Source organism: Poecilia mexicana, unplaced genomic scaffold (genome assembly GCF_051168715.1).
Source record: "Poecilia mexicana isolate PSO_F unplaced genomic scaffold, ASM5116871v1 scaffold_8, whole genome shotgun sequence".
Lineage (NCBI taxonomy): Eukaryota > Metazoa > Chordata > Actinopteri > Cyprinodontiformes > Poeciliidae > Poecilia > Poecilia mexicana.
Window position 1 is genome coordinate 8,410,816 of NW_028263377.1, and position 11,529 is coordinate 8,422,344.

Below are 11,529 nucleotides of genomic sequence, written 5' to 3' on the forward strand. Positions count from 1 at the left end.
CATCCATTTAAAAAGTATATTCTTTTTCTTGAAATGAATGCAGTAAATATATTTTTTTTGTCATATCACATTATTGTTAATGTATATTTTAAGACTGAACAGGAACAAATACTACAAGACACTGTTTTACTAGTACAAGTTGTGTTTGATTGTAACTTGTATTAAATTCCCTGAAATCAAACAATTGTTCCTGTTTTTTCACCTTCACCTCTTCAAAATAAATACACTTGTGAAATCAAATGTGTTAGATGTTTTGGATCTGGTTCGGAGATTCAATTTTCACTAATACTTTAGTCTAAGAGTTCTCATGTTGTTTCATTGTAAGATATATGTGTCATGTGGCAGAGTGAACTACTTTTCAATTTTCATACTTACGTGTGTTTGTCAGAGACTTTACCTTTTACTTTTTCTAGTTCAAATATAACCTAGTCTATTTTTCTTAAACAAGAATTTATGCTACAACAGTTGTGTGTCTTAGCAGATCAAGCTTGTCAGTTTGCAAATCCCCCATAACACTAATTATAGATCATGAGGTTAACATCAACACAGTTGGGAATGTGAACTTTATATTCACCAACTTGTTTCTCTTCAAACATATCTGGAGAGTTTCCACACAATCTAAAACAGAAACAACCACTGTCTCTAAATATTACCAGAACTAAATGAAAAAGACCTCCTGGCCTGTCCCTGCAGGTTGTGTAAAATGCACAACCTGCAGAAGGTTGAGCATTTTTACACTTTACATGATTCCACCAACCAGGAGTATCTGAACTGCACAGAGAAAGCTGCTCCTGCATCACCATGAAATAAAGTTAAAATGGAGCACCAAGTCATTAATCAAAGCTGATCTGGATTTATTTCATCATAGGACTGTTTTTATTAAAATATTCCTTCAATAATAAAATGTACATAAAAAGAGAAAAGGAAGTCACAAAAGGACATTTTTGTTGTGCAACAGTTACAGGTTTCCCATTGGTGAAGGATATGAAGAATGTCTCATCCATGCTCAAGTTTTTTTTTTTTTTTTGCTTTCATGTTAGATGCTTAAATGTGTTATTAATGAATTTCACTTAGGTACTTAGAAAAAGATTGATAACAAGGTAGGGTCGCCACCTTATCAAAATAAGGGACGTCCACCACGGCGTGTCACCCTACTTTCATTTGGTGGGACGACCACTGCAGCGATAGACAATATTTATGGCAGTGTATTTGATCCAGAGGGGGTGCTGTGATGGCGCAGGCGCAAAGCACAACCCACATATTGAGGCCTTAGTCGTCATGGCGGTGGTTGCAGGCCGCATGTCTTCCCCTTCTCTCATTCCTCACTTTCCTGTCAAACTACTTCCAAATAAAGGCAACTATAGCCAACAAAGCCTTTAAAAAAAGTGATCCAGAGAGCAATCATTCATACATAGAGTAGCTACTCCAAAATTGTACTCCAATCAGAGTAGCACACCTTAAACATGTTTGGTAAACTGCTCAAGTACTGAGTAACTGATCATAACACCTAATTTAATAATCACAACGTGTCCTCAAACAGGGCTCCAAAAGTATAAAAGTTATGTGAAAATTCTGGTATTGTAAAATATTTATACAAGTGAGGAGTTAGGTTTGGAGGCTGGTACTATAACAAATTTACCATGAGGGCCAGGGTAGTCAGGGTTTTTCCATGGCAACACTTAAAAAAGAACAAAACAAAAAAACAGAGCAATATTTCATCATTTGCTATATCAAGTAAGCCAAAGAGCCACTTGTGTCTCCAGAGATACAGGTTGCAGATCCATGGCAGATTGATATGGCAGATTGATACAGCAGCTAAAAGTGCAGCACTATAATTTTTAATTCATTGATAAAGTACAATTGTGAAACATTTGACAAATTTGACTTTCTGGAGCAGAAATGTTGGTAAAAGAAATATTTCAGTTCAGTCCATCACAAAAAATAAACTTTTCATTTTTCAGTTGGTTTGGAGACAATAAACCTTACAACTTTTAAAACAATGCATTTCCTGCCTTTTGTAGGGCCACTGGAAAAAAATAAAAATAAAACAGTTGACTTTAATCTCAGAATTCTGACTTTAATCTCAAAAATAATAATTCTGACTTTAATCTCAGAACTCTTAAATTACAGTCAGAATTCTGACTTTAATCTTGAGATAAATTCTAACTTTTGTCACGATGTGTGGTTGGTGGTGGTGCGAATGAACGCGGAGACCCAGATAAAGGTGATGATGATGTGCTTAATGAAGAGACGAACACAGTCCTGGCTCAGGCAGCACGCAGCAAACAAGCACGTAGCTAATACCGGTAGCAACTGACATATGGACTGAACCAGTGACGTGCGGTCAGGGGAGGCAGGTGAGGCAGAGCCAGGGGCGGATCTAGAAAAATATTTATGGGGTGGCAAGAGGGTGGCAGGGACTTTTTCAGGGGTGGTAGTGTGTGTGTGTGTGTGTGTGTGTGTGTGTGTATATATATATATATAGATATGTTTTTAATATAACTTGCATTGTTTCAAAATGAGCTTCATGTAGCACCGAGGCTTAAATACAATTTCTTAATGTAGTATAGTTAATTATTTTTACGTCTTTCAAACTCCTGCTAATTGATATGCAGGATATACAATTGATGCATATCAATTGTATATCAATTGATATGCATATCAATTGCTATACACTGTGTCCAGAAAACCATTTTATCCCAATACAGGACAAAGACAAATCTGTCACGAAAATATTAGCGCCATCATTTGTTATTAGATATATCTATCTTAAAATAAAGATTAGAAAACTGATGTTTGATAAATTCTCAATGATACAAATCTATAAACAGTTTAGTTTCTGTTAGTCTTGTCAAGATGCAAGAAAGGGCAAATTTCTATTTATATTGGTCAATCGTTTATTTTAAATATGCTGTAGGATTCGCAGTTTGACGACTGTTATAAATATCACGTTTTGCGAACACAGGGGATTAGCTCAGTTTTTGTCGCTTGTTTTTAGGAATTGCAGCAGCTGCAGTGCGTCACAATAAAGCTACAACAAAGCTGATAAACAGGTGAAAAACCAAACTAGACAGAACCACTCCTGACTGTTTGCCAAGCCAAACATCCAATAAAAGTTCCACCAAGCCACTACTGAAGCACTGGGGTCAAGTTTCTGGACACGGGCAAAAGAAGGTTCAATGTCCAAACTTATTGATTGATCTTGGTGATTTATTTTCCTCTTTCACCAAACAATTACAGAGGTCAAACTTTCATTTGTTCTCATGCTCTACTCTTGCTCTGGTAAAAACCATCGGCCCCAAAGCCAAATGCCTGCTGGTCCTTCACCAGGCCCCTGCACTTATAGAAAGTGGACTGACCCACATTACTTCCTGTCTAAATTTAGAAAATAGTAAAACAAAACAATAAATAAAATCAACAATTATCAACCTACATATAAATTCTGTAAATAATACAAAAAATAGAAATTTAAGAATAAAGTAATAAAATTCAAAAGGATAAAGAAATAAGGAAACAAAACAATAGGCCTTCGCAGCACTTAGCTGCTCGGGCCTAAATAGCCCCAACAACCTCTATTCTGCCTTTTCTTGCTCTGCGCGTCGGTTTTATGCGGATCCGTTGCCATGGCAACCGACAAACAACAGGTCAAAGAGCAGATAGAGCAGAGATCACCGATCAGGGGAATCAACACCCAAAAGCAAACATTTCCCCCACAAAAAAAGTATCAAAAACACTAAAACAGAACATCCACTCTGTTACATTATGTTGTCAGGCTTAATGTCTATATTCTGATTATTAATAAGTTTTCGCCTGAACACCGCGGTGGTTGATTAGCTGATTTAAACAGATGCTCTACTGATGACTTGGTGGCGGGTTGTTTAGTGCTAACGGAACCAAAACACACCGAACTGCGCAGCACATGCTAAGGTTATCAAATAGCAGGCTAACAGTTAGGCTAGTATAACTGATCCACTGCTCACTTGTTCAATGTTTTCTTTAAATTAAAACGTTTTCCTCACTTGTGAAATCTGAAGCCCGTATTACCATTATCTATGGTTGAATTAACTGCTAAACATTGCGTCCGCTGTTCTGATTCTTTGCGTGGTTGTAGTATTTTCCTGACCACCGATATTTCTGATTCAATGGACAGCAACTGCGCATGTGTGACTTACGATAAATCACATAATGTTCAGTCCAGTAATATATGTATCCAGGTGGGAGGCCGAGCAAGATGGCGGCGTGAGTGGTCGTTCTTTGCAAGCTCTCCTGAGATTGTCTGGATAAGGAGCTAATATTGCTGCTTTAACGCAGGGAAGCATCTATTCCGGCACCTTCATTAAATATTGTGCTTTAAAAAAGACGCCCTGAGAACTTCAGATAATGGCTTCAAGTGGTAAGCGCAAATCTGTCAGTACGGAAAATACACCAACTAAGATGTCGGTTAAAAGTCACAAACCGACGGAAGACCATGACTTCGCTGTAAACATCATAGCAACTTTACAGCTGACGATAAACGAGAGAGCGGACGGTCTGCAAGCTAGCATAAATGATCTCAAAGATTCAGTGGATTATATCCATGCTGAAATGAAATAAATGCAAGAGAAGATGACAGAAACCGTCAGAAGAGTTGAGAAATCAGAAAAAAAGATGCTGCAAATGGTATGGAAGGCGGCCAAGCAGTCATCTTTTCTGAAATCCAACAACCTGCGCTTCAAGGAGGACTTCTCCCCAGAAGACCGTCAGAGAAGAAACATGCTGTGGCCGCTGGTGAAAAAAGCACGCGAAGAAGGAAAAGCAGCTTCTACATCGGTCCCAGAGCCTTCGTCATTGACAAAGGAGGAAAGAGGAAAGAACTTGAACCTGCTAATGACTAAAAGACATCATAAGAATCAGAACTAGCAGTTAAGTAATGGTATTTGGTTATTGAAGCTCCGTTTATCATATAATTTCTCTGTTGGGAGAGTTTGTTAGATCTTCCTGTAACTCCATTTTCTGGGTTAGAAGCTACAACTCTTAGTAGCATTTCTTTTTTTAAAGTTATCTCACTTAATGCTCGAGGGTTAAGGAACAACACTAAAAGAAAGGCAACTTTTTTATATTTAAAAAATTTTAAAGCTGATTTCTACTTTATCCAAGAAACTCATTCAACTGCAAATGATACCAAATTCTGGAAAACTCAGTGGGGGGATGAAATATGGTTGGCACACGGCACTACTCAATCAGCAGGAGTGGCAATATTGCGGAACAACTTCAGTGGAGATGTATTATGTTCACTCTTAGATACATATGGACATTTTGTTTTATTAGTTGTATCAATAAATGAAGAAATTCTTTTGTTGGGTTCTATATATGGATATAATACCAAAGCAGAAAATATACAACTTTATGATAGATTAAGTAATGGGGTGAATTACTTATATGGAAAATATCATAATATGAATATTATTATTGGTGGGGACTTCAATTCGACTCTTGATGATACATTAGACAGATTTCCTCCAAAGGTTGATACAAATCCAAACACAGATCTAAAAAACTTTATATCAACCTTTGGCCTGACTGATGTATGGAGACTTAAAAATAGCTCCAAAGTTGAATTTACATGGCAAAACAAAACGGGCTCCTTTAAATCGAGAATTGATTTCTGGCTGGTGTCTGATTTAATAGCTGATGAAATTAAGTCGAATATTCTTCCAGCTCCTTTATCAGACCACAAGCTTATTTTAATTGAAAAAACTAAATTAAACCAGTATGGAAAAAATAAAATTACAGCTTACTGGAAACTCAACTCTTCACTTTTAGAAAATAAAACAGTAGAAGAAAACATTAATCAAATAATTATAAAGTATTGGAATACAGCTTGCAGTCAGAAGGAATTTAGTAAAAATTGGGAACTCCTAAAATATGAACTTCGGAAAATGTTTATGAAAACTGGAGCTGAAATTGCTAAAAGAAAAAGTAAAATAGAATCAGAAATAATAAAAGAAATTATCGTATTGAACAATGTCCTGCCAGAAAACATGTCTGAAGAACAAAAAATTAGATTAAACCAATTACAACTGAACTTGGACAAGATTTACATTTCCAAAGCTAAAGGAGCGTACATCAGATCGAGACAGAAATGGTTAGAAGAAGGAGAAAAAAACTCTTCTTACTTTTTTAAATTAGAAAAAAAAACATCAAATATTTAACAGTATTACAAAACTTCAAATCAATAAAAATATCTGTGAAGACTGTTCAAATCTCTTCTTACTGTGAAACCTTTTTTCCAAGAACTTTATCAGTCAAGATGTTCCGAAGAAAATGTCACACAATTTGTTAACTCTCTAAATAAAATGCAACAAATTAGTAAAAATAATAAAGAACAATGCGATTCCTTGATCACACTTGAAGACATCCAAAAATCCATCAATAAATTAAAACTAAACAAGTCACCGGGGACTGATAGCCTCAATGCAGAATTTTATAAAAAGTTTTCAGATCAGCTGTCACCATTTTTACATCAAGTTTATCTTGAAAGTTTGGATTCTGGATCACTTCCACCAACAATGACCCAAGGTCTCATTACATTGATCCCTAAACCACAAAAAGACAAGCTTCTTTTGGATAACTGGCGACCAATTACATTACTGCAAAATGACTATAAAATTCTTGCTGGCTGTATTGCTACAAAAATTAAAAATACTCTGGAAGAAGTGGTTGATGAAACTCAATCTGGATTCATACCAGGTAGACATATAACTAATAATATTAGACTTATATTGGATCTGCTGGATTACTCAGATTTAATAGAGGGGGATGGTCTCATATTATTTCTGGATTTTTTCAAAGCCTTTGACACAGTTGAACATACATTTCTATTTAAAGCATTAGAAGTATTTGGATATGGACAAACCCTAATTAAAAGTTGTCAAATGTTATATAGGAATTGTAATGCATCTGTAAAATTGTCACATGGCTGCACTAAAAGATTTTATTTGAAAAGAGGTCTCAGACAAGGATGTCCAGTCTCCCCATATCTATTTATTCTGGCCATGCAAATTCTTTCAGTTAAAATCAATGAAAAAATTACAGGGCATGCCTAGGTGGGCCCCATGTGGGGGAAAGGAGGGCTGATATATGGGTCCCATATGGGTTTGTCCGCGGGTTCCACGATGGCCCCACATGGGTTTGCCCATGTAGGGCCACAGCCCACATGGGCCCTACATGGGCCCTAAATGGACAAACCCATGTGGGCCACCACCATATAGGGCCCATGTAGTACCCATGTGGGCTGTGGCCCTACATGGGCAAACCCATGTGGGGCCATCGTGGAACCCGCGGACAAACCCACATGGGACCCACATGGCCTGCCCTCCTTTTACCCACATGGGGCCCACCTAGGCATGCTGGCAGGGTATTAATATTGCAAACAGAAATATCATAATTTCCCAGCTTGCTGAGGAAGACCTGGCCAAGACATAAAACTTTATATAAACGTTTTTGTAGTTAAAACTCCTCCTAGTACAGAAAGGGCAGAAGTAACTTTTTTTTTCCAGCTGTGCAGAGCAGAGAGTCATGTGGTGCTACCCCTACGCCACCCATTGCTGTGCACTGCCTGCAAGCTGGCTAAGAAAAAAACTGTAAAAATGGAAAGGTTGGACACATTTCCAGAAATGGAAAACCTGTGAATCTTACTAAGATCAAACTTTTTTACGTTAAGATGCAACAGATGAGAAACAACTGAGCAGCTGGAGCAACTAATTAACCAGCAGACGTCAGCTCACCGTAAGAGCACAACAATCAGGTTTTTCATCCCGACACTGATCAGCACTCCATTAATCTGTTAGTTATGGAACCTCGACTACATTTAATCAAGCCGAGTTAAAAATCTAAAATATTTTAAGTGAATCTACACTAATGCTGTGTGATTAGTTAAATAAATTGTCCATGCTCAGCTGGTCGTTGGTGACGTGATCCTCGGATTTCAAACTCAAATCCCGAATCACACGTCACAAATTGACGTCAATGACCGCCTGAACAGAGTCCTTGAATGTAGGCCTTCTGCGATCATTTGGTCACTAATCATTTTCTTTGTCTTGCAGGTAAATACTTGTAAAAAAAAAAAAAAAAAAACGCAATTAAGGATAGGTTATGCTTCCTTAATTTACGAGCATCACGATGCGGGATGAAAAGATAATTTTTAGTCCGGGTCTTTACTTAAAGACCCGTATGAAAAGGAGGATGTGTGGACTCTGATTGGCTCAGAGTCCAATCAGAGGCTGGTTTTAAACGGGCTGGTCTCTTTTTCGGCTCGTTCGCTGGTAACAAGCTCCTATCGTTTCTGCTCCGCTGGCGGGCAAAAGCAAGGAGGAGGCAGATAAATGCTTTAACAACTTTATTCCTCTTTTGAACAAGTACAACGAACAGCTGGCTTCCCTAAAACTAACACGCTGCGCTCCCCACAACAACCGGACACTTTTCTCGCTCTTCTTCCGTGCAGCGCCTACATGTTGCTCTCTACTGCCCCCTAGGGAAGAAAGGGGGCAGTAGAGACAGGCTTGGTCTGTAAGAGCAGGTCATTGATTGTACTGACGGTGATCTGAGTCATGTGACTAAACCTTCTTATGTTTTGGTCATTATTGTTGAGATCTGTGTGTCTACATGTGTTAGATAGACAGGTGTGTCTATAGACACGAATAAAAATATGGAACAAACCGGTATCGGTTCAATACGGGATACAACAATTAACAAATACGAGACAATTCCATAGTTTATGGGACGGGTGGCAACCGTAGACATAAATACGTAGACTCCTCGTGGAGCTGGTTGACCTGTTGCTGCGATATGTAACAGCGTCCGCCATATTGAATGTGGAATATGTGCCAGTAACCTAATACAGGTAAATGGACCAAACTTCAGAAATTGCTGTTCTACAAAGTATTTTAAGTTAATACCTGCCATTGACACATTTTCTCACACACATTAATATATTTGGCAATCAAAGAAATGACTAAAACAGAGTTTCTAACTTTTGATGTGATTATTTAATTGCTTTGGGGCATTTCTGAATAAAGAGCACAATGTTTTTGTTTGATGGAGATTATTCTGATCATTTTTATATGAACATTGATGAACAGACACACTTTTAGTGTTTTATTAAATAACATATTTAGATAATTCCATAATTTAATGTACATTTAACGTTTCAAAACAATTTTCTTGTATTTTTATACAATGAGAAATGACTTTTGATTTATAAATTTGTCATTGTCAAACATTAAACTACATGTTTTTCTTTTTCCAGAGAAAAAAATATTTATTACAGTATATCAACTCTGATATTGACAGCAAAGAGTTAAAATAATTCTAACAGAGTAAATTATTTTTATTTCATTACATAAGCTGCATTAATACACTTATACTTCAGATTGAGATATTTAAAAATACACAAAATGAAAGAATAAGTATTTATTTATTATACTGGGGACACTGGCCACAGGCTTCAGTCTGCTGGTCACACCAGAGTATGAAGTTATATATTTGTTTTCCCAATTATTCAATGAAAAAAAAATAACCTCAGTTACATAAAATAAAATTGTAATCAAAACTTTTGGAATTGTAATGATTTCTTTTTTAAAAACAAAATGTTTTGTTTAAATAACTTTTTTCTAAATTAAAAAACTCATTTTTGTCTAGTGAACTTAAAAAGTTATTTGCCAAACATAAACTTTTATTTGCACACATCAGAAATATTTTGTTGCGATTTTGGGCCCTCCCCACGACGTCATGTGAGAAAAAAGTTTTTTAAGCAAAACTCAGTAGACTTTTCTCAAGGTGACATGCCTAACAATTAAATTTTTGCTTTTGTGTTTTGTCTTTTTTCTGCAGTTCCACATTAAAGTTTGATGCAGCTCTGCTTTCCTGAATGGACCATCTTCATCTCCACTGCAAGTGTAGCAAACGGGCAGCTCTCTTTTTTATAGATTACAGTCCACCAAAAGATTGCATTGTGCCCTTGTTTATATTTTTAATAGTGTAATTCTGTAAAGACAAAATATGTCTGGTGGTCCAGCTCTGATTTACATATCCTGCTAAATTGCGGGTTTCTTATAACAAAATAGACCTGCAGAAAGAAATTACTAATAAAATATCTTACATATACATATTTGTATGCTTTATATAGAGATTCTCCTTAGCCTTGATTGTATATCTCACAATTTTGTTATTTATCATTGTTTATTAAACTCTGAAAGCTGTGTGGCTTTAATATTCTGTCCTAGAAGGCTGTTAGATGTGCCCTTTTTTTTGAGCACCTGCCCCTTTAGTGGTCTCTGCATGGCCCTGGCTGAATCTGGTGGATAGCTGTGCACCCACCCACCCAGGTTGATTGGATCAAGGTGGAGCGGTGACGTGTCCTGGTTGGCTGGGGCGAAGGCATGGTGATAGGTGATGCCGGTGTAAGGTGAAGAGTCTTATAGGTTGAATTTACACCTAGGGCTTCATTTCCTCACATTGGATGATGACAATAAACAGGACGGGGAGTTTGTTGGGGAAAGATACATTATAAACAAGAATCTGGATGATTTCTGACAGAAACAGAGACACATTCTGGAGTGGTCTGTTCAGTGGTCCAGATGCTGCACCAAGTCAGTAAAAAGGACAAAAAAAAAAGCTTTTGAAACTATTCACAATGACATAAATCATAATTTGACTTAAAATTTTCACAAAAAGGTTTTACCAATTTATCTAATAGTTAAAAAAGCATGTCGGATGAACATTTCAAAATGTCTTTTCTCTTCTACCACATGCATTTTATGCCCCTTTGAATTATAACATGCAGAGACAAATCCAAATTTTGTTCTTCACCACACTTTAACAGTGCGTGTACTGACCTGACAGACTTCCTTGTTCTACTGAATAAACCACAGAGGAGAAAAACTGAATTAGTTTTAACCTGCCATGTATAGACATGTACAAGGTAAAAATTGATGGATCTTTTTAAATCAGTAAGTAATACTTTTAACTATAATAACTTTTATTTGACCAGATAAAAAATCTCACTGAGATCTGCAATCTCTTTTTCAAGAGGAACCTGGCAAGACAGCAGCACCGTTTACACATATCAACATTTACATTCACTCACAGAAAGACACTTGTTTAGTTTTACAAGCATCACAGCATAAAATAAATAAAATCAGCTGTTACAGGATCGTGTTTACATGTTAAGACTTTTACTTTCTTAAGTTTTCATTATGTTAATCAGACTGCAATGCATAAGATGTGTTGATAAGGTCAGAGGTCGTCTGATCCTGCCAGTTGTAACAGAAAATTCCTGTTTTTATCTACACATTACATGCAACACTATGCAAATATAAAAACCCATCGAACCAGGTGCCGCCTACCGTCTCTGAACAAACATGTTAAAGAACTGACTTCTCAAGGGAACGCCCAATTGTGCATACATTGTAAAACATTTAATGGTGGTTTAACTTGAACCTGAAAATCCACCTGCTGCCTTGAAAATGCAATTTAAGACAAGAAAACTCT